The following is a 26,648-nucleotide window of genomic DNA, read 5'->3' as shown; positions in this document are numbered from 1 at the left end:
GTGGCATGGACATATATACACTACCAAATGTAAAATAGCTAGTGGGAAGCAGCCACATAGCACAGGAAGATCAGCTCGGTGCTTTGTGACCACCTAGAGGGGTGGGATAGGGAGGGTGGGAGGGAGACACAAGAGGGAGGAGATATGGGGATATATGTATATGTATAGCTGGTTCACTTTGTTATAAATCAGAAACTAACACAACAAAAAAGAAATGGTTGTTCTTACTGTTACTTTTATCACAGAAAACACAGTCACTGACTATACTTCAACATCATCATAAATATTCAAATATTAATAGCTTGCTGACCAGTGGGAATTTTAGTTTGGTGATGAAATACATATTGTTGAATGGGAAGTTTCATTAATTCCAAGGATAAAGAAAAATGTGGTTATGTCTCCCCTGAAAAGACTAATCCGATTTAATTGGTTGCTGAATTGTAGACTTGATTTCACTGTGAAAGGTAATGGGATAAATAATTATACTATAAATTTATTTAGTTAATTTATTTGATAATCTAACTGAGCTGAATAGCTGATTTAAGGCTAATGCCTTAATCCTGATAAAATGTAATAATAATAATAACACTAACTTGGAATATAGGGCTACATGAGATCATGAATATTTCTCTTGTGTCCACTAGCCCTCTGTCTCCCCACCACTCATCTGTTCTTTGTCCCAGCCACTAAACCAGTCTCACCAGATCACATGCCGAAATCTTCTTCACTTACCCATGTATTCATGCTAACCTTTCAGCTATTAAAGCCTGCACCACATCTTTTATAGGCTTTTACTCTTTTTACTTTAAAAATTCAGCTCCCTATATTCACCTCCTCTATGGAATCCTGCCTCTACTGCCCTAAGTATATTGAGTCTCCTCTTCTAGTGGCTTACTCCCATCTCTGTTCTATCACCTATTACATTGTAAAGCAGCTTATTAGTTCATTTATTTGCCCCCCTGACAATGTGAGCTCTTTAAGATCAGGACACTCTCTCTTACTGATGTTTCCTACTGAACACAGTAAACTCAGAGAGCAGATGCCATACAGACATTTGTTGAACTAATAAATAAATTAATGAACAAATGTAAACTACTGTATAGTTTAAAATCAATTTTCCAGCAGATATGCAATTAGCATATATTTACTTGCTTTCTTATCTGTATCTCTTCTCCTGTACCTGAACTTCCAACACCTCTAAGTTTTTTGAGGGCCACTGACCTTGTCTGTTTTTCACCTCATCCATATTTCCCATTTCACACCTAGTAGTCACCCGATAAATATTTACTAAAGGAAGAATCATGTTGTTGGATGTTGATAACCCTGTGGAGTGAGTAGCTGATTACAAATAAGCTGAAGCTTTAATCACAGATGACCCTTCGGAAATACATTCAATGCCTGATACAATACTTAGTACTCAGCAAATGGTTTGTAAAAACACTAATACAGTGAAGAAAAACAATTCTACAGTCTAGTTATGCCTGGGGGTATTTGGAAGGGAAAGTTGGTTACAGGTAAGCAGGATTTGAAGATAAAAATGAAAGAGGAGATGACTGATCTTAAAGATAGCAGGAGGGAATTAGTATAAAAATACAGGTAACATTTTGAATCTGGAAAAAAAAAAGATGGTGATGTTTCATCTAAAACAATGTAAACTCCCTTCCATGGTGTTCTCTCTCTCTCTTAGGTGAAAGGTCATAGTCCTTTAAGATGGTCTGCATGGACTTCCATTGCCTAGCGCCAGCCTAGCACTCCACTTCATCACCCTATCAGGTCCTACACTTCAGCTGTGTGACCTGCCTTCAGTTCTTCAGTGTCCTGAGGGCCTTCATTCATGTTGTTCTCTTGGTCTGTAACCATCTTTTTCATCTTCTTCTCCTCTTTGATATTCAGGTCTTGCTTTAGATGATACTTCATTAAGGAAAATGTTCCTAACTCCCTATATTAGGTCAGAGGATAGCAAATTGCAGATACTTTATGAATTATTATATTACATTAATTCATCTTGCTTCCTAGACTATAACCCTATGCTGTTAGGCAAAGAATCTGTATTCTTTGCCATTATAACTTCAACTCCCAATACCATGAGTGACTCAAATTTTTAGTTGAATAAATGAATAAATACTATGGTCATATGAGAAAGAATGAAACATTAATATATAGACATTTATAGGGAGAGAAAAGCAGATGTATTTCACATTAGATACCCTTTTTTACTTCATAGTGAAACAGCTGGGTAGAGTTGAAAATATTTGGGAAAATAAGATAATTTAGCATCAGTCAAAATGGAGAGTTCAATACGGAATAAACAAAGACTCAAAACCCACAGATTAGCCAACAAAGCACAAAGAAATCTGAGATCACCAGTGCAGCTCCCTATGTTCTTTCTTGCCATACTGGGACACATCTTGGTCCAGAGTTGACAGATGAAATCTTCAAGCAATGTAAGCAGGGAATCATTTCCACAAAGAAAGCTATTTAAGTTATAAAGTATATCCATTATATACTCTGATAATTATAAAGTTGACACCAACATCTCTCAGTGAATCATGCCCCATAAATGCTTAAAGTTTAAGTTTGTTTACCATTTACAACCTTGACTAACCAGAGGTAACCTATTTAAATCATTCCATAGATCATGAATTTCCAATGTCTTCCTATTGGTCAATGTCATCTGGGTTTGACTGGTACGTCAACAAGGAAGTTGACCTTTTCCTAACCATTTCTTTCTTCTTTTATTCCTGGTGTCCCTAGGGTAGGCAGGTAGCATTACAAAACAGCCGCTAATGTTTTTCTTACCACTTATTATCCCAAATTCATTTAAATCAATTGACAGATAATCAAAAGAAATCATGCACACAATTTTAATGTGGTAAGCTGCTAATATCCAATTTATAGAAGATATGAGAAGCAAAATAAATTATCTACAATCACACTACCTAACATTTTAGGACCTGAAATAATTCAAGCTTTAACTAAACCTAAATGGTATGGAGAAAAAAACACATATAAAACAAAATATTCACATCCTGTTGTGATCCTTAAATGTACTTACTTTATCCCCACCTGATAATAAAGGATTAAAAATGTTAAAGTTGTACTTATATTAAGATATATATATATATACATATATATATATACTTATATCTGATTGCATACCACCTCTACAAGACTTCTAGAAGTAAGCATTTGTATAATTTTCTCCAAGTTAAAAAAAAAATTAGTTGTTGCTAACTGTAAGATTATGATAACAAAGACCATTTTTATTCATCTTATTCGGGGCACATTGATTTTCCAATAGATTCTAGAGCTAATGACTTTAACAATAGCTATATTTCTCCTTTACACAACCCTGTATTTCACCCTAAGTGATTTGCAAGACAGGATTATAATCTAGGCATGCCAGAATCCTAGGTGCTAATTTTTATAAAATAGAATCAAATAATTAGAACAGAGGTTTGCATCTTTTTAATCAACATGAACATTTTATTCCTAAGATATATTTTCTTTCAGAAATATGCTGTAAAATGAGTCAGTATATTTCTGAAAAAAAAATACATGGATATGTTTTTAAATCTCATCCAGAAGTGAAATCACTTGAAGGACAGGCATTTAAAACTGGTCTTCAATGATTTTTTTGCACACCAGATTTGGACGATCACTGAGAAAAGATACAACATTCTTTTGGATAAAAGCATTTCTAAATGAAAATGTGTTTGTGAGATGAAAAAGATTAACTTTTTGCCTTGCATGTGGTAAACATATGATATCATGGACAAAATAAAAAAAAATAAAAAACCTTTCAAGGTAGTACGTCAATAACAATTTTATGAGCTAGGTAATTCAAATATTTTTATTCCCATTGTTCAGATAAGCTAACAGTGTATTAAGACTTTAAGTATATCCCCTTTTTCTAACTCAATGTCCTTTCACATCATGTGAAATAGATCTTATTATCACTTTTTTTTGCTTCTGCAAGTTTCTGTAGCATGAGTGGAGAGTTGAGTAGGAAGCAGAGTGTTTTGTTTTGTTTTGTTTTGTTTTTTCATTCTTACTTAACATAGATACCTTCCTGTATCCTCCTTGCTTTGCAAATAGAATGAGGCTTCTACTTCCACAAAGTAATCACAGAACTGCAATCAAGGAGTGATAATAAGCATTACTGCATTTAAAGACCTTCAGGATTACAAAACAGGAGGATAAAAGAGGAGAAATTAAGGCCTAAAGGAAACTAGAAATCTTTTTCTTAAATTATAGATTCAGGACAAATGTTGCTCTGTTCCTAAAACTACAAATTATTTTCCAGCTGCTTTTCATTTTAAACTTATCCAAGCCATTTAAAGCATAAAAACACATCCAATTATAAAAGAAATCATCTTTTCTTGTTTGTTTGGTTTTCTTTTCTTTTGCCCTTAAGAATTTCTTTTATTATCTCACAAGCACAGCTTATATATTCAAAACTATGCTTGTTGCATTTTATCCAAAATTTCTAGGTATTTTATTATAGAAGCGTATGTGAAAATATACAAGACATTGATTTCAAAAAAGTAGGTGATATAATAGTTTCTTCATCTATATAATTAAACACATACTAAATCGGTTGCTTCAAAACCTATTACATTAAGGTGTTTTAATGTTGCATTAATCTTCACGTGATCTTCACTTATGGCCAATTCTTGAGCAGAATGGTGAAGAGGCAGCATAATCAATTATTTCAGAAACCCAGAAATTGAAAGGGCTCCCAGTCAGTAACTGTGACTCTGAGGTCAGCATGAAATTATACATTGTACGCATTTGCTAGGGAGTGGAGCCTAATATTTAGCTTAAATGTCAGTGAACATTGGCTATCTTAGTGCCTAAAGAAATCACCCTTTGCTTATTTCTCTGGGTGAGGTGCTGACAATTATTTTGGCTTGTATATTTTGGGGGATAAGAGCAGGGAAGAGTCTGCTTTTGCTGCTGGTAGCAACATGAAGTGATAGCACCCTCAGGCAATAGTGTAATGCTGGTGTAATGGATGGCATCTCTAGAAAAAAAATAAGGAAGATCATAGAAGGTATTTGGTAAAGAGTTATTAGTTTCTACTATATACTGAGAAAGCAAGGTGCTAACTTTATGTAAATAGGAGATGAATATCTAGGGGTAAATTGACTGTCAAACTAATGGGGTGTGTCACAGCCCCTCATTTTCTGTACAGTCCTTCTTAGAAAGGCTCTACCAATACTGGATATGATCCTATATTTTTGTAAAATTTTCAAAAGTATTTTGTATTCTTCTTTTTAATAGCAACTTCCCTTCGCCCTATTGTATAAACTTTAGTCATCCTCAATTTGTATCTTCCTGTGGACACAGTCCATGAATTTGTAAATTAAGATAATCACTTCCAATTATTCCAGGAGAAGGTATATAGACTTCATATCCTTATAAGATTTGAACTCTTCTCTCTTTGCAGTTTGCAGGGCTTCCTCAGCAACTATGGACTTTTTGGGAAAGCAAAAATAACTGAAATGAGTGGGTGCTGTACCTGTCATTCAGAACATACCTTGGACATGGACTGTCAAAAGTTTTTGCCATTTGTCCATCACTGTCAGCGGTGGGCCTTTCTCTCTAAGCAGGGGTCAGGTGCAGCAGCATCTGTAGGGCAGCCCTGGAATATTCTGTGACTAAAGTGATGGCATGTAAACATAATCCTCAGGGCCAGCACAGACTCATGACTGTCCCAAGTTATGCAAGTGAAGAAATTTATAAGAATCTGTTAAGAGATATCTGGATTTCTGTGTGAGACTAGTAATCAGGGGACCAGAGATACAGGGCCAAATACACACTATGAGAGATTAGGCAGGGAAAGATACTGAATCAGGGGCACACCGAATAAACCAGTGATCACACGGACACTGAGGGTCCTTTTGTCTCCTCTGGAGTTCTTTGGGCCACAACTGAATAGACTCATAACTATGCCTTCATATTTATATTGTGACATTTATGTGCAGATTTACTGTTTGGCGACAGTGTCTGTCTCTTCCTGCCACTTTAGCCATCATGACCCCCAAAATGTAAGAAGCCAAAACCAGACACAATTAATAGTACAAGGCTGTCTAGGTTACCAGCCACTGAAAGAGGTTAGGAGTAAAAATACAGTTAATAAGATAAGGTGAGGCATGCAGACTCTGAAACAGACAGACTCTGAAATTAGTTTTGCAAAACCTGAGTCTAGAAACTGATTGGTCACTATCACCAAGTTTTTAAGTTACTATGTTAGACAGAATAATGAACTTTCAAACGTGTGTGGCTAATCCCCAGAACCTGTGAATATATTACCTTACGTGGTAAAGGGGGCTTTGTAGATGTGATTGAATGAAAGGATGTAGAGATGGAGAAATTATATTGGATTATCCAGGTGGGTCCAATGTAATCATAAGGGTTCTTACAAGAAGAAGGCAGGAGGGTTAGAGTCAGAGAAGGAGAAGTCACAACAGAAGAGAGGTTGAGATGGAAGAGGGCCAAAAGCCAAGCACGGGTAACCTCTAAAAACTGGAAAAGGCAAAGGAAGGGATTTTCCTCTACAGCCTCCAGAAGGAACGAGGTCTGCCAACACCTTGATGTTGCCCCCATTTCACTCATTAGGACCTCTGACTACCAGAACTTTAAGGTAACTGTGCTGTTTTAAGCCACTAAATTAATGGTAATTTGTTATAGCGGCAATCAGACATTAATACAGTGGTTGCACAACCTGGGATTATCATTGGCTTAAATAGCAGGTGTTCAGTCTCATAATTTATAGTTGATTTCTCATTCATTTTAAGTATTTTACTTTTATTTTTTAAGAATTATAGCCAATAGTTGAAAGCAATTGCATATGATTAATAAACAAAAGTTAAGTGACTAATACGAGATACTTAGAAACACTAAAAGGCATTTAAAAAAAGTTTTTTAAACAGTAGCATTAAACATATATATGTATATATAATTCATGTTGTATGAAATTTAATGTTAAACAAAAATAAAGCACAATGTGACCCCACAATATAATAACATTTATACTAAAATAGAATAATACATAATTTTACAATTGACCCATTTTTCTGCCAAATCAAAATTAAAGATTATTTCATTCTAAAAATTAAATGAAGGAAACTAAGTGAAATGAAAAACAAAGATTCACTAAAGAAATGCTTTTAAATATCAGAATCATTTTATACATATATATATATACACATATATGAATATATACATATACATAACATAAAATTGGAAAGAGTATGAAAACCAAAAGCAGAAGAAGCAAAAATAAAACTAAGAAATCTCCAGATTCAGGGAAATCTCTCTCTCTATTAAAACAATAATGTATTATAGTGGAATTTCAGGGTAAGTTCTCAGTTTGTTGTGCTTTAATTTCTATTGCCTTTAGACTTTTAACAAGGAAGAAAATGTATTTGAGAAGGTCAGGAAAAAAGGAATGTTTTCTCTTCAGATTAAAATAAAACACAGTGAAATACCTCAAATTGATCTACTATGGGCACAGAGATATGATACTTTTCTGAAGAAGTAGCAATATCAGTGAGCATAGTAAATAAACTTCCAGAACAGAGAAGGGGAATTGACTGAGAATCCACTCTCACAAAAGCTTCATAAATGTGCTGTTTAAAACAGTACACATTTTCATAGGCAGCTGGCTTTAAAGCCAAGCATGATGTAATAATTAACTCCCTTAATCTGAAATGACTGTAGTCAGTTTATAAGATCAGTTTAATTGGCCCCTTTTTTACTGGCATTTCTAGGATTTGCCCTGGTTTCTAAATCCTCAGAACCAAATACCCAGACTAAATTTAGCTAATCTCACTCTTTGGCATTTTAATGATGTCTTCCCCTCCAAAATTATACTCTTCTGCTATTAATTCAAATTATTGAGCCCCAAACCATCAACTTTCTTAGGTGTTTTAATTATTTAACTTGTTTACTCATGTCAACCTTGCTTTCAATGCTCAATGGTCCATGGGAGTCGTTCCCATTCTTATAATTCATTTCAAGCTGCACTGATGGCCCATAAAGAATAATAGCAATTTAAAAACATCTCAGACTTGACTGCCCACTACATTAGTTCTCATTAAGCATATTTTCTTTCAGCTTGATTTGTTTTACATTTCTTTCTTTTTTTTTTTTTTTTTTTGCGGTATGCGGGCCTCTCACCGCTGTGGTCTCTCCCATTGCGGAGCACAGGCTCCGGACGTGCAGGCTCAGCGGCCATGGCTCACGGGCCCAGCTGCTCCACAGCATGTGGGATCCTCCCAGACCGGGTCACGAACCCATGCCCCCTGCATTAGCAGGCGGACTCTCAACCACTGTGCCACCAGGGAAGCCCTGTTTTACATTTCTTAACATCATGGGAAAGCATCATAAAATCCTCAACATGTAACCTGATAATCCTGATCACTATGTGTAATGGATTATTTTCTCACGGACAACAGATGGAATAAGCAGATTGTGACCGTTTTGTATTGTTCTTAAGCAAAGTATGCCAAGGTATCTGCCAGTTCTAGAGACTTGCACACATCTACAAGTAATATCTACAAATCCTCTGTTTAAAACATTTTGCCTAGAAACCATGATGGCTCTTTTCTTCTTTCCATTTTACTTCTACAAATATAAAAGGACTTGTTCATCAACATGCCAAATAACATACGAACTGTAACAGAAGATCACAATGGGGTCACTATTTCTACCATGATAAACATTATTAAAAAAGGTCTGAATAGCATTTCTTTTATGTCTTCAACTGTCCCCCCAGCCCCTGTCCCCATCTTCCACACACACTCACACAAACATATTCCAGATGAGTTCCAGACCATATTTTCAGAGGTTCTGCTAAAGATAGCATATATGTTCTTTTAGTACTTCTCAAAATACATAATATCGAACCTTAAACCTACTAGGCACTCAGTAAATATTTGCTGTGTAATGCCATTTAGGAGCAAATATTAAGACAATGAAGTAATAAAGAATGCTTTTTAGACTTTTAAAATCTGTATTTGAATTACAAAAGTAATTCATGCCTAGTATAAAAAAATAAAAAACACACAGAAAAGCAAAATGGGTAAAATAAAAATACCTTAGTTTCTAGGGCAACAAAATATTATACAAGATAATTCCGAAGAGAAAATCCCCAGATGATTTTTCAAAATCATCATGGCAAATTTTAAAAAGTATAAATCATTTATAGGAATATAACAAGAAAACATAATTACAAACTTTAACATAATGGCTACTATGGGCTCTTCTTTTTGTTGGTGAAACAAAGAGGAAGGAGAGCCTGTCTATAACTGAGAAACTCACAGTGTGGGAGAAAAGTCAGACACTGTGCGAAATGGCGTTACAGGCAGATACACAAAGTGCTATGGTAAGCACAGCTAAATAAGCCAATACACACAGCTGTGTTACTGTTTTGTTTAGTGTGAGAATTTGTATTACTAGTGTCTCTCCTTCAGAAATAAACTCACATCTACTTTAAATTTCTCTATATATTTATCTGAAATTGGAAATACAGCCAAAGGATGACATTCTCCTAGTTTCACTGCCTCTTTCTCCAACTCCATCCTCCACCAGCTCATGAAGAAATAAATACTCAAACATGAAACAGACCAGTTTTCCTAAGACCTTTTTGGACACTGTAAGAAAAATACCATGACTAACAAGTAAGACTGAGCAGTTAGGAGGACATCTTATCATGCTAATACTTATTACACCTTAGTAACAGACCTTAAAAGGAATGAAAAATATATGCTAAAAAGAGCATCAGTCACTAGCATTTATGGAAATTACTACAGACTGTAGATGTAAAGAAATATGTCTTGCAATAGCACCACTAACCACTCAGGTTATTAGGTATCACTTAGTACAAACTCTTTTGTAATATTTACGTTAAAATAATGGAATACCTGCAAGGGTTTGTTTTGCTTTAAATGGATACATGATAATGGACACATTTGTATTAGCCAGAGTTGACCAAACTGACTTATTAGAGTCTCACAAGAATAAGACTATTCCACATAAAAACTAATCAAAATGACCAGAAAGTAATAACCACTTATTGATAATTAAAATTGGTTCAGTTATTCACTCAACAAATAGTTACTGAAGACCAGCTATGTGCCAGGCACTATTAGCTAGATGAAATTTGTGAACAAAATAGTTCCTACTATTATGGGGCTTACATCTTAGTGGCAAGAGAAAAATAGATGGGTAATAAGCTATAGAGAAAAAGAAAGCAGGAAAAGGGGATAGAGAGCAACTGGCAAGGTTTTGAGTTGGTGCTAGGAGATCTTAGTAGGAGATAATGGTTTGGATGATTTGGGGAGCTGTGAAAATGAGCAACAGTGGCCCAAATCTAGAAAAATGTATAAGGAAAAACTAATAGGATATTATAACCATATGATAATAAAAATTGAGAAAGGAGAAGTCAAGGATGACTCCCACTTGGCAGCATCAAAGTTATTGAAGAATCAAAAGTTGATACTGAGAGGAGGATCAGAGGATCTATCCTAGGGACAGAGGGTTTAATTGGATTTTTGGAGAGCTTTATATGTGCCCCCTGTACTGACGTAGTAAACTAGTGTTTTATTCCTATCGGGGAGGTCTAAGTAAAAGATAGGTGTGTTAGCTGTTTTTATCATGGAACAAAAGAGCAGTAACTATTTTTTTGGGGGGTGGCTTGAAAATATTCTCCCAATAGGGATTATAAATGCTTCTCATGGACCTGATGTGAGCCATACACATAAAAGAAAAGCTATGTTTGTCAAGTCCTGTCAAACAGGGGATTTCATGGGGAGGCATAAAACCTTAGTAGAAAGAAAATGAAGGTATCACCAGGATACAAGAAATAACAGAAGGAGTAACAAACAAAATAGAAACTCTTGGCCCTTGCTTAGTGAACAGCAGATGAGAGATTCCCTTTGCTGGGGGCATGGGAGTCTTCTGACCTATATACGATAGATACTCATTGGAGAATGAGTCAATGGCAAACAGTGCAGGACAATGCAGGATCACTCTGAGTGTACTTACCAAGTCAGAAGGATTCTTCTTTTTTCTCTCCTTCTTCTCTTTCCTTTCAAAATTTGCAAACCTGAAAGGACCAGAAACAGAAGTTAGGAAGGTGTTCAATGGGAGCAGAGGAAGAGACTAAATAAGGAAAGAAAGAAGTGATTACACTCTCCTTATTCAACTGCTGGCTTCTTACGTGGTGCAGGCTGAAACCAGGGAAGGCAAAAGCCTTAGCTTTGAATCAAGTTTGGAATTCTAATTTTGATCCAATATTGGGCATTTTAATTAATAAAGTGAGGGACTATAGACACATTCTCTAAGAGAAAGATGACAAAATTTGTAACACTTGCTCAAGGTTTTACCTGAGGCACTGGAAGAACTAGCCCCACTGTGCAGAATTAAAAAGAGAGTGCAAGACAAACATATTCAAGTAGAGATGTGTGTGTGTGTGTGTGTATGCACACACATGTATATATATATATTCAGTGAAGAAACTTTAAAATTTTGATTCCTCTTCCAAATATGTCTATTATTTCTTATCAGTGTTAAGAAAATTTAATAAGCTATTACTTGTCTTTAACATGGTTCTTAATAAACTTATTGAATAGGATAGGATCAATGATAAGAAACTTATGCAATGTCTCAATTGATAATAATTCCACAGGCTAATTATAAGCCCTTTCCATTTTACTGTAAATTTTCTATATCTTGTCCACTGGGATAGACTAAGAAACTCTAAGAAAATGTTTTATTAAAGACAGGCAGGAGAGCAGCCAAGATGGCAGAAAAGGACCCTAAGCTGACCTCTGCTCACAAGCACACCAAAATCATAACAATCTGAAGAGCAACCATTGTTAAAAAAGCCTGAAAACTATCAGAAAAGATCTTCCACAACTAAAGACATAAAGAAAGAAACACAAGACCGGTAGGAGGGGCGGACTTGTGAAATAATCAGATCTCATACCCCCTGGGTGAGCGACCCACAAACTGGTGAATAATTATATTACAGAGTTTCTCCCACAGGAGTGAGAGTTCTGAGCCTCAGGTCAGACATTCCCAGCCTGGGGGCCCAGCAACAGGAAGAGGAGCCCCCAGAGCATTTGGCTTTGAAGGCCAGTGGGAGTTGGATGCAAGAGCTCCAGAGGACTGGGGGAAATAGAAACTTTACTCTCAAAGGGCACACACAAAATCTCATGCTCAGCAGGACCAAGGACAGAAGCAGTAATTTCATAGGAGCCTGTGCCAGACCTACCTGCTTGTCTTAGGGGATCTCCTGGGGAGGCAGGGAGTGGCTGTAGCTCATTCTGGGGACATAGACATTGGTGGAAGACATATCAGGGAATATTAATCTACAGGAACTTTCCTGGAAGCTGACATCTTGCTTGCATCATTAGCAACAAGACCTGGCCCACCCAACAGCCTGTAGCCTCAAGTGCTGGGATACTTCAGGTCAAACAACTAACTGGGTAGGGAAACATTCCCACCCATTAGCAGACAGGCTGTCTAAAGACTTCCTGAGCCCACAGATTCCTCTTTACATGCCCCAAAACATGGCCCCGCATATTAGAGGGCCGAGACACAATTCCAACCACCATTCAGTAAGCACCAGCCTCACCCACCAGGAAATCTGCACAAGCCTCTAGACCAGTCTCACCCATCAGGGGGCAGACACCAAAAGCAAGAAAACTATGGTCCGACAGCCTGCAGGCCAAATCTGCAAACACATGCCAGACACTACCCTAGGACCAGCTGGCCCCTGGCCCTTGGGTGATGAGAAGGGAGTGAACTCCTGGGATGCATGGGACATATTCTATAGAGGGCCACTTCTCCAAGGTCAAGAAATGTAACTAACCTACTACATACATAAAAATACAAATAGAAATTTAGATACAATGAGGTGACAGAGGAATATATTTCAGATGATGGAACAAAATAAAACTCCAGAAGAACTAACTGACACAGAGATAGGCAATCTACCTGAGAAAGAGTTCAGAGCAATGATTGTAAAGATGATCAAAGAATTCAGGAGGAGAATGTATGCACAGAGTGAGAAATTAGAAATTTTAAACAAAGAATTAGAAAATATAAAGAACAACTGAACAGAATTGAAGACTAAAATAACTAAACTGAAAAATACACTAGAATGAATAAATAGTAGCCTAAATAAGTTAGAGGAATGGATCAGTGAGCTTGAAGACAGAATAGTGGAAATCACTGATGATGAACAGAAAAAAAGAAAAAAGAATGAAAAGAAATGAGGACAGTTTAAGAGACCTCTGGGAAAAAAAAATCAAGCATATTAATATTCACATATAAGGGTCCCAGAAGGAGAAGAGAGAGAGAAAGGGCCTGAGAAAATATTTGAAGTGATAATAGCTGAAAACTGCCCTAAACTTGGAAAGGAAACAGTCACTCAAGTCCAAAAAGCACAGAGAGTCCCATACTGGATTAACACACAGATGAACACATTGAGACACACTGTAATCAAAATGACAAAAATTAAAGATGAAGAGACAATATTAAGGGAAAAGCAACAAATAACATACAAGGGAACTCTCATAAGGCTGTCAGCTCATTTTTCAGCAGAAACTCTGCAGGCCAGAAAGGAGTGGCACAATATACGTAAATGATGAAAGAGAAAAACCTACAACCAAGAATACTGTACCCAGCAAGCCTCTCATTCAGATATTGGGAAACCAAAAGCTTTACAGACAAGCAAAAGCTAAAAGAATTCAGTACCACCAAATCAGTTTTGCAGCAAATGCTAAAAGAACTTTTCCAGGGAGAAAAGAAAAGGCCACAACTAGAAACAAGAAAATTACAAAATGGAAAAGCTCACTGGTAAAAGCAAACGTACAATAAAGGGAGGAAATCATCCACACAAAAGCTAGTAGGAAGGGTGAAAGACAAAAGTAATAAGATCATTTGTATCCACAATAAGCAGTTAAGGGATACACAAAACAATTAGATGTAAAACATATATCAAAACAGTAATCAGGAGGGGAGGAGGGTACAAATACAGGGTATCTAAAATGTATATGAAATTAAGAGATCAGCAACTTAAGTATATATATATATATATATATATATATATATATATACACACTTCTGTACAAAAACCCCATGATCACTGCAAAATGAAAATCTACAATAGATATACACAGAAAAAAGAAAAGGAATCCAAACACAACACTAAAGATAGTCATCAAATCACAAGAGATGAGAACAAAAGAAGAAAGGGGTAAAAGACCTACAAAAACAAATCCAAAACAATTAATAAAATGATAAGAACATACATATCAATAATTTCCTTAAATATAAGTGGACTAAATGCTCCACCCAAAAGACACAGACTGGATGAATGGATATAAAATCAGGACATGTATATATGTTGCCTACAAGAGACTCACTTTGGATTTAGAGACATGTACAGACAAAGTGAGGGGGTGGAAAATGTATTCCATGCAAATGGAAATTGAAAGAAAGCTGGAGTAGCAATACTTATATCAGACAAAATTAGACTTTAAAATAGAGACTGTCACAAGAGACAGACATAAGGACACTACATAATGATCAAGGGATCAATCCAAGAAGATATAGCAATTATAAATATATATTCACCCAACATGGGAGCACCTCAATATATAAGGCAAATGTTAACAGACATAAAAGGAGAAATCAATAATAACACAATAACAGCAGGGAACTTTAACACCCCACTTAGATCAGTGGACAGATCACCCTGACAGAAAATCAACTAGGAAACACAGGCTTTAAATAACACATTAGACCAAATGAACTTAATTGATATATATATAGAGTGTTTCATCTGAAAACATCAGAATGCACATCGTTTTCAAGTGCACATGGAACCTCTCCAGGATAGATCACATGGTAGGCCGCAAAACAAGCCTTGGTAATTTTAAGAAAATTGAAGTCATGTCAAGCATCTTTCCAAACCACAGTGCCATGAGGCTAGAAATTAATTACAAGGAAAAACTGCAAAAAACACAAACACAGGGAGGTTAATCAATATGGTCCTAAACAACCAATGGATCACTGAAAAAATCAAAGAGGCAATCAAAAAATACCTAGAGAAAAAAGAAAATAAAAACATGATGATTCAAAACCTATGAGATGCAGCAAAAGCAGTTCTAAGAGGGAATTTTATAGCAATACAAGCTTACCTCAAGAAACAAGAAAAATCTCAAAAAAATCACTTAACTTTACACCTAAAACAACTAGAAAAAGAAGAGCCAACAAAACCCAAAGCTAATAGAAGGAAAGAAATATAAAGATCAGAGCAGAGATAAATGAAGTAGAGACTTAAAAAAAATAGAAAAGATCAATGAAACTAAAAGAAGCTTGTTCTTTGAAAAGATAAACAAAATAGATAAACCTTTATCCTGACTTATCATGAAAAACAGGGGAAGGGCCCAAATCAATAAAATCAGAAATGAAAAAGAAAACGTTACAACAAACACACAGAAATACAAAGGATCATAAGAGAATACTATGAGCAACTATACACCAATAAAATGGACAACCTAGAAGAAAGTGACAAATTCTTAGAAAGGCACAATCTCCCAAGACTGAACCAGGAAGAAATAAAAAATGTGAACAGACCAATTACCAGTACTGAAATTGAATCAGTAATTTTAAAACTCCCAAAAAACAAAGGTCCAGGACCTGAGGGCTTCACAGGTAAAACATTTAGAGAAGAGTTAATACCTATCTTTCTGAAATTATTCCAAAAAAATGCAGAGGAAGAAATACTTCCTTATTCATTGTATGAAGCCACTTTCACCCTGATACCAAAACCGGTCAAAGATAGCACACAGGGCTTCCCTGGTGGTGCACTGGTTGAGAGTCTGCCTGCCAATGCAGGGGACACGGGTTCGTGCCCCAGTCCGGGAAAATCCCACATGCCGTGGAGTGGCTGGGCCTGTGAGCCACGGCCGCTGAGCCTGCACATCTGGAGCCTGTGGTCCATAACGGGAGAGGCCACAACAGTGAGAGGCCCACGTACCGCAAAAAAAAAAAAAAAAAAAAAAAGCACACAAAAAAGAAAATTACAGGCCAATATCAACTGATGAACATAGATGCAAAAATCCTTAACAAAATACTAGTAAACTGAATGCAACAATACATTAAAAGGATCATACACCATGTGCAAGTGGGATTTATCCCAGGGATACAAAGATTTTCCAATATCTGCAAATCAATCAATGTGACACAACATTAACAAATTGAAGAATAAAAACCATATGATCATCTCAATAGATGCAGAAAAAGCTTTTGATAAAATTCAACATCAATTTATAATAAAAACTCTTCAAAGAGGGAACCTACCTCAACATAATAAAGGCCTTATAGACAAACCCACTGTTAACATCACACTCAATGGTGAAAAACCATTTTCTCTAAGATCAGGAACAAAACAAGGATGCCCACTCTTGCCACATTTATTCAACACAGTTTTGGAAGTCCTAGCCACAGCAATCAGAGAAGAAGAAGAAATAAAAAGAATACAAACTGAAAAAGAAGAAGTAAAATTGTCTCTGTTTGCATATGATATGAGGCTATACATAGAAAATCCTAAAGATGCTACCAGAAAACAACTAGAGCTCATCAATGAATAAGGTAAAGATCCAGGGTGCAAAATTAATATACAGAAATCTGTTGCATTTCTATATGCTAACAACAAGATATCAGAAAGAGAAACTAAGGAAACAATCCCATTTTCCAACACATCAAAAAGAATAAAATACCTAGGAATAAGCCTACCTAAGGAGGCAAAATACCTGTACTCTCAAAACTATAAGACACTGATGAAAGACACTGAACACAACATAAACAGATGGAAAGGTATATCATGTTCTCAGATTGGAAGAATCAATACTGTTGAAATGGCCATACTACCCAAGGCAATCTACAAAGTCAATGCAATTCCTATCAAATTATCAACGGTATTTTTCACAGAACTAGAACAAAAAATTTTAAAATTTGTATGGAAACACAAAATACCCTGAATAGCCAAAACAATCTTGAGAAAGAAGAAGGGAGTTGGAAGAACCATGCTCCCAAACTTTAAACTATACTACAAAGCTATAGCAATAAAAGTGTATGGCACTGGCACAAAAACAAACATATAGTTCAATAGAACAGGATAGAAAGCCCAAAAATAAACTCATAAATTAATTGTTAATTAATCTATGACAAAGCAAGAATGCACAATGGATAAAGACAGTCTCTTCAATAAGTAGGCTTGGGTCAGCTATACAGCTACACGTGAAAGAATAAAATTAGAACATTCTCTAACACCATATACAAAAATAAACTCAAAATTGATTAAAGACCAAAATGTAAAACCAGATACTATAAAACTCCTAGTGGAAAACATAGTCAGAATATTCTTTGACATAAATTGCAGCACTATTTTTTTGGATCTGTCTCCTAGCATAATGGAAATAAAAACAAAAATTTAAAAATGGGACCTAATTAAACTTAAAAGCTTTTGCATGGCAAAGGAAACCATAAACAAAACAAAAAGACAACCTATGGACTGGGAGAAAATATTTGCAAAAAAATGCTACAGTCAAGGGATTAATTTCCAAAATACACAAACAGCTCATACAGCTTAATATCCAGAAAACAAACAACCCAATCAAAAAATAGGCAGAAGACCTAAATAGACATTTCTCCAAAGAAGACATACAGATGGCCAACAGTCACATGAAAAGTTGTTCAATATTGCTAATTATTAGAGAAATGCAAATCAAAACTATAATGAGGTGTCACCTTACACCAGTCAGAATGTCCATCATTAAAAAGTCTATAAATAATAAATACTGGAGAGGGTGTGGAAAAAAAGGAACACTACTACAACAGTGGTCCCCAAAGTTTTGGAAACAGGGACCAGTTTTGTGGAAGACAATTTTTCCAAGGACCAGCAGGGGTGGGGGATGGTTTCGGATGATTCAAGCTCATTACATTTATTGTGCACTTTATTTCTATTATTTTTACATTGTAATATATAATGAAATAATTATACAACTCAACACAATGCAAATTCAATGGGAGCCCTGAGCTTGTTTCTCCTGCAACTACATGGTCCCATCTGGGGATGATGGGAGACAGTGATACCTGAAGTGAGTTTCTTATGTCCAGTCTACTCTGTAGTCTCGTTTTGGTGCTGTCACTGAAGAAAATCTTGCTTCACAAAGATAGGATGTTGGAAATGGAAGTAGGCTTTTCAGTGCTTTTGTGGCAATCTCAGGATATTCCGCCTTGACTTTAATCCAGAATATACGGAGATATCAAGTTGTCTCAAACATACTTTTAGGGTCACCGTCATTTGCAATCTCAAGCAGTTGATCCTCTTCTAGCATGGACAAGTCGATCACCAGACTTATTCACAAATGGGTCAGGATCCATTCCTTCCCAGTTTGGGGGTCTTTTATGGTTAGGAAGTAATGCTCAAACTCTTTTGAAAGCTGATATAGGTGATAATGCACTAGCTGGGAGAAAGAAGGCCCTAGCTCAGTCTCTTTCAAAAATCTCTGCTAATGTTTGAAACATGTCAAAAATCCCAATGTTCAGTCATCGCCCCCATAATTCCAATTTGGATTTGAATGCAGCCACTTTAACTGCCAACTTGAACACAATTGTCATTCTCCACTGAAGTGACAGATTGAGTTCGTTGATCAGGTTGAATATGTCACACAAGTAAGCAAGTTTTTTTAACATCTTTATTAGAGTATAATTGCTTTACAATGGTGTGTTAGTTTCTGCTTTATAACAAAGTGAATAAGTTATACATATACATATGTCCCCATATCTCTTCCCTCTTGCAACTCCCTCCCTCCCACCCTCCCTATTCCACCCCTCTAGGTGGTCACAAAGCACCGAGCTGACCTCCCTGTGCTATGCGGCTGCTTCCCACTAGCTATCTACTTTACGTTTGATAGTGTATATATGTCCATGTCACTCTCTCACTTTGGCCCACCTTACCCTTCCCTCTCCCCATATCCTCAAGTCCACTCTCTAAAATGTCTGCATCTTTATTCCCGACTTGCCCCTAGGTTATTCTGACCTTTTTTTTTTTTTCGCTTTTTTTAGATTCCATATATATATATATATATATATATATATATATATATAGGCATACAGTATTTGTTTTTCTCTTTCTGACTTACGTCACTCTGTATGACAAATTCTAGGTCCATCCACCTCACTACAAATAAACCAGTTTCGTTCCGTTTTATGGCTGAGCAATATTCCATTGTATATATGTGCCACATCTTCTTTATCCATTCAACTGTTGATGGACACTTAGGTGGCTTACATGTCCTGGCAATTGTAAACAGAGCTGCAATGAACATTTTGGTATATGACTCTTTTTGAATTATGGTTTTCTCAGGGTTTATGCCCAGTAGTGGGATTGCTGGGTCGTATGGTGGTTCTATTTTTAGTTTTTTAAGGAACCTCCATACTGTTCTCCATAGTGGCTGTATCAATTTACATTCCCACCAACAGTGCCAGAGGGTTCCCTTTTCTCCACACCCTCTCCAGCATTTATTGTTTCTAGATTTTTTGATGATGGCCATACGACCGGTGTGAGATGATATCTCATTGTAGTTTTGATTTGCATTTCTCTAATGATTAATGATGTTGAGCATTCTTTCATGTGTTTGTTGGTGATCTGTATATCTTCTTTGGAGAAATGTCTATTTAGGTCTTCTGCCCATTTCTGGTTTGGGTTGTTTGTTTTTTTGATATTGAGCTGCATGAGTTGCTTGTATTTTTTGGAGATTAATCCTTTGTCAGTTGCCTCATTTGCAAGTATTTTTCCCATTCTCAGGGTTGTCTTTTCGTCTTGTTTATGGTTTCCTTTGCTGTGCAAAAGCTTTTAAGTTTCATTAGGTCCCATTTGTTTATTTTTGTTTTTATTTCCATTTCTCTAGGAGGTGGGTCAAAAAGGACTTGCTGTGATTTATGTCATAGAGTGTTCTGCCTATGTTTTCCTCTAAGAGTTTGATGGTGTCTGGCCTTACATTAAGGTCTTTAATCCATTTTGAGTTTATTTTTGTGTATGGAGTTAGGCAGTGTTCTAATTTCATACTTTAACATGTAGCTGTCCAATTTCCCAGCACCACTTTTTGAAGAGGCTGTCTTTTCTCCACTGTATATTCTGGCCTCCTTTATCAAAGATAAGGTGACCATATGTGCGTGGATTTATCTCTGGGCTTTCTAACCTGTTCCATTGATCTATATTGCTGTTTTTGTGCCAGTACCATACTGTCTTGATTATTGTAGGTTTGTACTATAGTCTGAAGTCATGGAGCCTGATTCCTCCAGCTCCATTTTTCGTTCTCAAGATTGCTTTGGCTATTCAGGGTCTTTTGTGTTTCCATACAAATTGTGAAATTTTTTGTTCTAGTTCTGTCAAAAATGCCAGTGGCAGTTTGACAGGGATTGCATTGAATCTATAGATTGCTTTGGGTAATAGAATTATTTTCACAATGTTGATGCTTCCAATCCAAGAACATGGTATATCTCTCCGTCTGTTTGTATCATCCTTAATTTCTTTCATCAGTGTCATAATTTTCTGCATACAGATCTTTTGTCTCCAAAGGTAGGTTTATTCCGAGATATTTTATTCTTTTTGTTGCAATGGTAAATGGGAAGGTTTTCTTAATTTCAATTTCAGATTTTTCATGTTTCTAGGAATGCAAGAGATTTCTGTGCATTAATTTTGTATCCTGCTACTTTACCAAATTTATTGATTAGGTCTAGTAGTTTTCTGGTAGCATCTTTAGGATTCTCTATGTATAGTATCATATCATCTGCAAACAGTGACAGCTTTACTTCTTCTTTTCCGATTTGGATTCCTTTTATTTCCTTTTCTTCTCTGATTGCTGTGGCTAAAACTTCCAAAACTATGTTGAATAAGAGTGGTGAGAGTGGGCAACCTTGTCTTATTCCTGATCTTGGTGGAAATGGTTTCAGTTTTTCACCATTGAGGATGATGTTGGCTGTGGGTTTGTTATATGGCTCTTCTTATGTTGAGGAAAGTTCCCTCTATGCCTACTTTTTGAAGGGTTTTTATCATAAATCGGTGTTGAATTTTGTCAAAAGCTTTCTCTGCATCTATTGAGATGATCATATGGTTTTTCTCCATCAGTTTGTTAACATGGTGTATCCCGTTGATTGATTTGCGTATATTGAAGAATCCTTGCACTTCCGGGATAAACCCCACTTGATCATAGTGCATGATCCTTTTAATGTGCTGTTGGATTCTGTTTGCTAGTATTTTGTTGAGGATTTTTGCATCTATGTTCATCAGTGATATTGGCCTGCAGTTTTCTTTTTTTGTGACATCTTTGTCTGTTTTTGGTATCAGAGTGATGGTGGCCTCGTAGGAGTTTGGGAGTGTTTCTCCATCTGCTATATTTTGGAACAGTTTGAGAAAGGTAGGTGTTAGCTCTTCTCTAAATGTTTGATAGAATTGGCCCGTGAAGACATCTGGTCCTGGGCTTTTGATTGTTGGAAGATTTTAATCACAGTTTTAATTTCAGTGCTTGTGATTGGTCTGTTCATATTTTCTATTTCTTCCTGGTTCAGTCCTGGAAGGTTGTGCATTTCTAAGAATTTGTCCATTTCTTCCAGGTTGTCCATTTTATTGGCATAGAGTTGCTTGCACATGCACATTCACATCCTCCTGAAAAATACATTGCACAAAAAAAAAGCATTGTTGCCTTGTTGTCAACATCAGTAGACTTGTCAACCTGGATTGCATACCATGGTGACTCATTAATGCTTTCTAACAATTGTGCCTCAACATCCCCTGCTATTTCAACAATTCATCTAGTTATGGTGCTAGCCATAAGAGGAACACGTGCTACCTTTTAAACTGCAGCCTCCCCTAAAAGTTAATGACAAATGTCCTTAGTAGCAGGTAGGATCAACTCTTCACCAATAGCAAAGGGCTTCTTAGCTTTAGGAATGCAGTTAGCCACTAAGAATGATGCTCTCAGTGCAGACACATTTGATGAAGTGGTGGCCTTCAATAATTGCTTCTGTTCTTCATGCTCATGTTTTTTTCTTTTGAAAAACTCCAAAGGCTTGTCTTTTAATGCAGGATGCTTGGTCTCCATGTGGCAAAGCCATTTTGAAGGTTTCATGGCTTCGCTGAATAGCTGGTTGCCACGTATTATACAAAGTGGGCTTGGAGAATGTGCATCACCTGTTGCAATGAACCCATAATTTAAGTAGGTCTCTCGGTATATTCTTTTAAATGCAGCTTCCTTTTTGTTGGCAGTCTTAGAGGCTTCTGCTGTCTCATCATTGGGTCTTTCCCCCTTTTCAAAGAAGCTCTCTGGCGACATTTGTTTTTCACTCATTTTGGCTAGGGTTAGCTTGCGGCCTTACCAAAACTGTGACTGAGACAAGTGCAAAGTGTGGGAAAGAGGCGCTGACGGAAGTGGTAAATAAAATAATGGGTGGGCCACACACAGACCAAAATAGGTGTCAGATTCTGACTTAAAGCCTGCCACCAGATGCAGCTGTACTATTGAAGTACATCAACTCACTTGCCACTATGAAGCCTGACACCAGATGCAGCTTAATTGTCACTTGCCACTTACTGATAGGGTTTTGATATGAGTCTGCAAGCAATTGATTTATTATGGTCTCTGTGCAGCAAACCTCTCTGCTAATGATAATCTGTATTTGCAGCCACTCCCCAGTGTTAGCATCACAATCTCAGCTCCACCTCAGATCATCAGGCATTAGATTCTCGTAAGAAGCACACACCCTAGATCCCTCACGTGTGCAGTTCATAGTAGGGTTTGCGCTACTATGAGAATCTAATGCTGCCACTGATCTGACAGGAGGTGGAGCTCAGGTGGTAATGTGGGCAATGGGGAGCGGCTGTAAATACAGATGAAGCTTTGCTTGCTCTCCCACCGCTCATCTCCTGCTGTGAGGCCTGGTTCCTAACAGGCCACAGACCAGTACTGGTTCAAGGCCCAGTGGTTGGGGACCCCTGTACTACACTGTTGGGAATGTAAATTGGTGCAGCCACTATGGAGAACAGTATGAAGGTTCCCTAAAAAACTAAAAATAGAGTTACTATATGATCCATCAATTCCACTCCTGGGCATATATCCAGAGAAAGCCCTAATTTGAAAAAATACATGCACCCCAGTGTTCATAGGAGCACTATTTATGATAGCCAGGACATGAAAGCAACCTAAGTGTCCATCAACAATGAACGAATAAAGAAGATGTGGTACATAAACACAATGGAATATTACTCAGTCATAAAAAATGAAATGATGCCATTTGCAGCAAAATAGATTGACCTGGAGATTATCATATTAAGTGAAGTAAGTCAGATAGAGAAAGACAAATATCATGATATCACTTATCTGTGGAATCTAAAAAAAATGATATAAATGAACTTATTTATAAAACAGAAATGGACTCACAGACACAGAAAAAAAACTTATGGTTACCAAAAGGGATACGGAGCGAGGGGAATAAATTAGGAGTTTGGGATTATCATATACACACTACTATATATAAAATAGATAAACAACAAGGACCTACTGTATAGTACAGGAAACTATTTTCAATGTATTGTAATAACCTATAATGGGAAAAAATCTGAAAAAGAATGTGTGTGTGTGTCTGTATAACTGAATCACTTTGTTGAATACCTTAAACTAACACAACATTGTAAATTAACTATATTTCATTTTTTAAAAAGTTAAAAAATAAATGAAAACAAAGATAAGAAAAACACACACAAAAAAACCAAACAAACAAAAAAATCTTAGGAAAATATAACCAAGGATTAGATTGGTAATAAATGAATGACATTCAACCTCCTCTCACCCCAAAAAAAGAAACACAAACTACCTGTTCAAAATCTCCTAATAATTTAACAAAATATTACCATATCCAATAATTTAATAAAAGCATTACCTGCTAATTTAACTATTTGAAACATCAAATAAGCAACTTAGCTCATTTTGATCGTTTGTTCTTTTATTTTTTTTAAAGGACTGTGCTATGAATTTTTTCCCTATCTATCTATTTATTTTGGGCCATGCCGCAGGTGGGATCTTAGCTCCCTAACCAGGGATCAAACCCATGCCCCCCTGCATTGGAACCTCGGAATTTTAACCACTGGAACATCAGGGAAGTCCCTCAAGTTTGTTCTTAGTCAACTCACTAAATCCTTTTCTAAAATTGCTTACATACCAGTGACAACTCTATTTTTTAATTCAAAAATCTATATTTAATATAAAGCCTTTTGTTCAGAAATAAGTCCCAAAGCCATTTATTTTATATAAGCTCTGTATTTCCTAGTATTGAAAACTTGTTCAAATATTTTTATTTAGCATTTCTATGGATAAATATCTCAATTTTATAAGGCTATTCATCTCAACATTTACTTCACATTAGAATAATTTAAAGAGCTTTAAAAATGCTTGTGCCAAACTGAATTCAAATATTTTGGGGGAGGGGGGCTAGCAATTATCTAGTGTTGTAGGACAAACCACCTTAAAATGTGGGGCATTAAAACAAGTATTTATTTGCTTATTTTACATAATTTGGCCTGAACTCAGCTGGGTGGCTGTTCTGCTAGAACTGGAAGTCACAGAATTGCTGAGAAAAATATTCTTCCAATAGATGCTGAGGCAGATTTATAATTCAAGTCCAGGGGAAAGAGTGTAGGGACATGGTACACTGTTAAATATCTTTATTCTTTCTGTTTCCCATTTGTACAGTTGTCTGAACCATGCTTTCAAGTATTTTAACAGATAGCCTTATTTTCCACAACTTTCCATTATGAAAATGTTCAAATATACAGAAAAGTTAAAGAAAAATGAAACAAATTATATATCTACCACCTAGATTTAAAAATTAACATTTTGTCATATTTTTTACTGAACAATTGGAAAGTAACTTACAGACATGATGTTTCACCCCTAAACACTTAGGCATGCATCTCATAAAAATAACCACAATACCATTACATACCTCAAAAAAATGAACAGTAATTCCCTAATATTAAAACAAACAAACAAAACCACAGAGAGAATCAAGATATTTAAAGTAACTGCCAAATCAGCTACCAGAGTTAAAACTTAGAGTGTAACAAAAAATTTAAATTCATTATAGGACAACATAGCAATACGAAAACTTGTGTTTGCAATTATTTCAAATGATCTAAGAGGTTGTTCATTCCCACACAAAAGGAGAAACACACACACACACACACACACACAAAATAATGGAAAGAGAATAAGAGAACAAATGATTTAATATTACCATGGATGGCTTTTCTAAGACCTAAGAGAATGATTATGATTATTTTCATGAAATATTAATTCCAAAAATCCTGGGCCATGCCAATCATTCTAGAAAAGTTCATGTAATAGCAAATATTTGTAAATCACTGTATTTTGATTTTATAGATACTTTGCTACTTAGAGCTCTATGTTTTTTCTCACTTGAATATCACAACCAAATAGCTTGTTTCTGGAATCAATTACACTAACAAAATATTTTGTAGTTTCAATAATTAGGTTTGTAAGAGGTGAAAAGTAATTGCATAACTAGAATGTCATAAGTATAAAATTTCAACAATGTTGAGTAGGTACCTCTTTTGCTCTTGAGAGGAAAATTACACTTGTTACTAAATATCATTATATCATATTTCTGGGAAATATCAAATTCCTTATAAGAATGTCATATTGTTACTTGGCAACTGTGATCTTCCATCAGATACATTTTTGTAACATGGATTGGTGACTAGAGTATTAGCAACAAGTTATTCATTTTAACCCAGTTTTTTTTGTTTTTGTTACAAATGGCTTCATTATAGAAGAATACACAAACAATATAGACATTCCCTTGTATGCACCTCTTACACATGAAAAAACAAACAAACCAAGTATATGTTTGTTCCATTCCTCCATTTACTATACTGAAGGGTTACTGGCACATACAAAATAGCTATTTCCACCTGGGTGTGCATGTATGTAAGTGTTTTTATGGGTTTTCCACAACTATATGATAGCTTAGTGGATCATTTACTCTAAAAAAATCAAAATGTAAAGAAATAATTATTAATATTCAAAATCGAAGAAAATAATTATACTCTGTTTTACTGTGACATTGTTACAGCTGAAAAGAAATAAAGGGAAGCCTCATTTTTTTTTCTTCCATATTTACTTTGGGAAAGTTTACTAAATTACATTTCATGAAGAAAATTAAAAATTACCATCTCTATTTATTCAAGGTACTTTTTGACATGGAGACTGTTTGTTCATGAGGATCCCTTAATGACAAAATACACTGCAAAAATATGAAGAAACAATTCTTCCATTGAGCAAGGAGGGAGAAGGGTTCTGGCTTCAGCTGATAATTTATGTGATCCTGTGCTCAGTTCCAATTTTCTGAATATTTAAAATTTTATTTTAGGATTATCTATCCGTATACGTAGGAGACTTTGTGTTTCTGAGGCTCCAGTGGCATCAATGTAATAAGCAAAAAATGAGAAATCTATTTTTAAAGGAGCAGAATACTTTGGAAAA

General features: G+C 35.9%; 1 long non-coding RNA gene across 1 annotated transcript in view; it reads right to left on the bottom strand.

Moving 5' to 3' along the window:
• LOC141275765 (uncharacterized) overlaps positions 1–26,648 on the bottom strand; it is a 659,185-nt gene that overhangs the window by 83,611 nt on the left and 548,926 nt on the right. Inside the window, exon 4 of the long non-coding RNA XR_012324053.1 lies at positions 11,056–11,116. This is a non-coding gene — a long non-coding RNA (uncharacterized lncRNA). The remainder of the gene's footprint in view (positions 1–11,055; positions 11,117–26,648) is intronic.

This window comes from Tursiops truncatus, chromosome 11 (genome assembly GCF_011762595.2).
Source record: "Tursiops truncatus isolate mTurTru1 chromosome 11, mTurTru1.mat.Y, whole genome shotgun sequence".
In the NCBI taxonomy this organism is placed as follows: domain Eukaryota; kingdom Metazoa; phylum Chordata; class Mammalia; order Artiodactyla; family Delphinidae; genus Tursiops; species Tursiops truncatus.
The sequence above is the reverse complement of the archived record's forward strand: the minus strand, read 5'-3'. Positions and strand labels throughout refer to the sequence as shown.